A 4,450-nucleotide genomic window follows, 5' to 3' on the forward strand; every position below is an offset into this window, starting at 1 on the left:
CAGAGGTTCTGCCTCCTCCCTCCCAGCTCGTCACTCATTTCTCCTACAGGCCTCAACTGCACTTCCCATCCCACTTGGGACCGGGGCAGCTCGGCGCTGGCGTGACTGCGGCACACCCAGACACGGGCAACCTTCTGCCCAGGAGCACCTAATCACGGCAAAGTCCACCTAAGCCTAAACCCCATCCTTTAAGCCCAGACAACAAAGCAGACTTGAGTTGATTAAACACAACACCTTGGCAGAGAACACACAGAAGATTGAAAACTTAATACACTCAAAGTCCCTCTTTGACTGAAGATGCTGTGGGTCTCCCCCGCCCCCTGCACTCCCCTTCACCCATAGCAGCAGAAATCTATCACAAGGTTTAAAGCCTGTTGTATTTTTTGTTTTTTGGATTAAAAAACCTCTCTGAACTCAGGCTGTTTGTCTCCTCCAGACTAGAGAGTCCCCACAACAGCAGGACCAGCCTGTAATCCCAAGAGGAAGCTGAAGCTTAACAGTCCACAGGGATGGGAGGACATTCATTTCACAAGAGTACCAGTGCCCCAGGCATTTCTAATTGCAATAAGTTTGTTCTCAAGTAGCAGTGGCAGCTAAAAGCTTTTTGTCTCTTGGGCCTGCCCAGGCTAGAATCCCAGCATCACAAAAGCCTCCGGTAAAAGAGTGATGCAAGGTGGTGACTATTGGCATGGGCAGAGCACTCATTTTGCCTTTCAAGATTGGTTTGACTTCGAACTCCATGCCCTGGGCACAAAGGCAATATTCAGAGCACACATGAGCTGCCTTCACTTCCAAGATGTGCTTATAGAAACATGAGCTGGGGCTCAGCTAAAAGCTGGGACAGAGCAGGAATAGAGCTGGGCTTTTGTTCTGCCCACCCCAGGCAGACAAAGCACACCAATAAACCACGGAACGGTGTGAGGGGCACACACCAGCCAGCTCAGCACATCCAGCTTTGACACACAGGCACCAATAGACCCAAAAACTCTGCCAGAGCTGGCAGGACTGAGTCCAGTGAAGGGCAGGCAGGCCATGTCCTGCCAACCTGCCCGGTTTCATCCCGGTGCCGCAGCGGCCCCGCTGCCTGGCCCGATGCTCCTCCCCTGCTCCGCAGCCCTTCCTCACGTACGTGCAGATCCTCGCGCAGGCAGCCCTGACTCACTCTCGCCGCACTGCCATGCGCCACAGAGCAGCCAGGCCAGCAAAAACCATAATTTGACCTGGCAAAGCCTCTTTTCCCTCAGCCCTGCCAGAAGCTGCTGATTCACCGGAGTCACTACAAGAAGGTCTGCCCACATAAAAAGCCCAACAGAGTCTTATTATTATAGGAAAACCCTCTGGTCAGTCCTAAAACATTGTGTTTCAGCCCTCTAACACTTGCTGCTGCACTCTCCGACACCTGCAGAGCAGCATCAGCTTCCTTAGATGCCAAAAAAAACAAGCCTTTGCTGGGAAATCACCTCCACGCACAGGGAATCAGGTTTGCACAGCTTCTAGGAACAAGAGGAATACGGAACAACCGTAACCCGACGCGGAAACTGCAGCCAGAGCATGACTTGGAAGCTTATAAAAAATAGTCAGGTGAATTCTCCCTGCCTCATGGAAATCCCCCACCCACTCAAGTCATTTGCAAATGTAATTTTAACACCCTTGAAGTCTTTATAGAGAAAGGAAAAGTTCACTTCCCAGCCAGAATCTCCTTCACAAGATTTTCCAGCAGTTCAGAGGGCTCAGAAAAATCAACCACAGACACAGTGACCTTGTCCAGGGGCAAGAGCAGAAACGCAGGACCCAGAAAGTATCCCGAACACCCATCTGTCCACAGCACCGTGCCCACGACCACCAAGAGTCACTCTTTAATACTCCCTCCTGCCTTCCATCGCTGTGCATTTACAAGGTGTCGATTGAATTCTACTGGAATGACCAGTCTCATATTTATAACAGGAATGTCTGGCATTTCCCACTACTCCGCTTTTTTTAAAATCAAACAGAGGAGTAAGGACTTCAAGGACACCAGAAAACACGGAGCACTCAGTCTGCACAGAGTGAGGAAGGGGGGGTGAGCAATATCCTACAGTGCCTGAATGTTTCCAGCACTGAATAAACCTGAATTCATTCCTCAAGGAATAACGATTAAATCACCAAATTTATTACTTGGCCTGCCCTTGCCTCAGGCAGGGTGTCTCAATGATGTCTGGTATCTCCCCAGCTCCTGAATATTTCAGATAAAGCCAGCTGAGGTCAGGACTGGTTTTACTGCAGCCAGGCAACTAATTCCAGCCAGCTCATCCCATGGGTCAGATGAGAGAAAGCCTAAAATCACGGTTTCTCCGGATATGCCCCTTGGGGATGGAGAAAGGAGAGGGAGCAGCAATCCCCACCCAGGGCCAAGTCTTTGCTGTTATCGGTGACAAAGGGAAGTGGAAACTGCAGCAGGGGCTGTCCCCAGGCCACGGCGGCAGAGCTGTGTCACTGCCTGCAGGAATTCCAGCCAGGAGGCTCCCAGGGGGTGATGATTCGGAATTTACTGGTCAGCCTCACTTACACAACCTCATGGACACTGCAGAACAAGGCTGCTCATGCCCAGTGTCCCTGCCCAAAGGCAGAAATGGTTTGAGTTAGTGCTCAGGGCAGGGTTATGAAACGAGGCAGGCCTTCAGATTCCCAACAAAAAAAAAGCCTAGGAAAACATCAGCTTTGTTCATTCCAGAAGCTAAAGGCACTCAACAACAGAGAAATGCAGCTCTGCAGAAAAACAGGATTTTACCCTGGCCTGGCATCCCCTCTCCCAGGGAGGCAGGACAGCACAGTCCTGCCAGGCAGACGGTGCCGGAGGTGGTGTCTCGCCGTTACGCAAGGACAAAATGGCCACCCCAAAATTCCACCCCTTTTCTGCAAGCCTGGATGGAACCCAGGAGCCACCACCTGCTCCCGGCTGGACGATGCTCTCCCCGGCATTGAGCTGAGGATCCACGGGAGGAGACCCACAACCGAGATGCCTCTCCAGCTTTTTGGAAATGGGGAACAGGAAGGTCAGGCTGGCTCAGCTGAGCTGCCCTCCCTGGAAGGCTTAACTAAAAAAATAAAGAGGAGGTGATAAGCATCGGATGTTTGGTGACGAGAAAGACTTATCTCGAGGTAATTTGTAGGACACACCTACAGGCTTAACCTTGCAGAGGACAAGGAGCCTTTTGGCCTGGCAAAAAGCACCTGGCTGCCTTCAGGCAAGCTGTAAAAGCCTGCTTTACACGATAAAAGAAAGCTTGGGGGTTTTCTTTTTACATTTAACTAGGCAGAAGTGTAGACCACTGTGCTGCATCCCCACTCCAGGACGGAGATGGCTGCACGTGGCAGCGCCCCGGTACTGCAGCCCCATTCCCTACGTGCCATCCATCACCACCCGCTGCGGCTCCATCTTCCCCCGGGAGAACAACGGCCAGGCGGGAGATAAAGGACCAGCACGTGCTCCAGCCGGCCTGGGAAACGTCCTGTTCCCATCAAATTAAATTAGCAACTTGTTGGGTGGAAAGGGAATTAAGGCCGGTGGTAGATCGCTCCAGCTAACAGCAATAAATAAAGGTTTTAGTAGCTTCAGATGGATAAAGGAGTAGGTAATCAAAAAACGCAGGCTGCTGCAGACTCCCCAAGCTTTTGATCTAGTAAAAGCGAAGTTTCTCGGAAGGGTTTCACAGGCAGAAGTCCCCGGTTCAAGCACGTGGCTCGCAGCAGTGCTTCCTGCCTCGCATAAAAACCTTCTGCTTAATCCGCTGATGGGCTGGAAACCCGCCCCATTAACCTATCGATCTCCTTTATATTAGCCAGAATTCTGCTCTATAAATGAAATGTCGGGCATGAAATTCTACTCCTCAGAGTTTTGTTGGGTTTTTGTTTTTTTGTTTTTTGTTTTTTTTTAATTAAGCACTCCTAATTGCACAAGACCCCGGACGTGTCTGAGTAACCAAAAACCTCTTTCTCATCGCACCTTTGAGCCAAGGCAAGTCACGATGAGCAGCAGCAGGAAAGTTAACACTTCAACATGACAAAAACCTCCATAAAACACTGATTTTTTTTTTTCTTAACCTGGGCCTCACCGATACCGAGTTGCTTTATCAGAACAAAGCAGGTTTTTAGAGATTGCCGTCTACTTTTAATAGTCTGAGGAGACACTCGGGAGGTTGCCATTGTCCACCGACAAAAGCGCTATTCATGCCCTGGTAGCCCTGTAAAGAGGGTTTAAACACGTTTCAAAGGTTTTCACAGTTCGAGAGACTGTCCAAATCAATTGGATGTGTTTAAGTAGGCACAATTACGGGAGAAGATTAATTCAGAAGGGGCCTTCTGTTGCTGGGGGGGCCGGGAAGAGGCTGCAGCATCAGAGGTGGGTGCAGTGAGCCGGACGCTGATTTGAGCTGATGCCCTTCGGGGAACTGCCGGCTCTTAGGCGAGTGCA

The sequence above is a fragment of the Corvus brachyrhynchos genome, unplaced genomic scaffold (assembly GCF_000691975.1).
Source record: "Corvus brachyrhynchos isolate BGI_N302 unplaced genomic scaffold, ASM69197v1 scaffold164, whole genome shotgun sequence".
Classification (NCBI taxonomy): Eukaryota; Metazoa; Chordata; class Aves; order Passeriformes; family Corvidae; genus Corvus; species Corvus brachyrhynchos.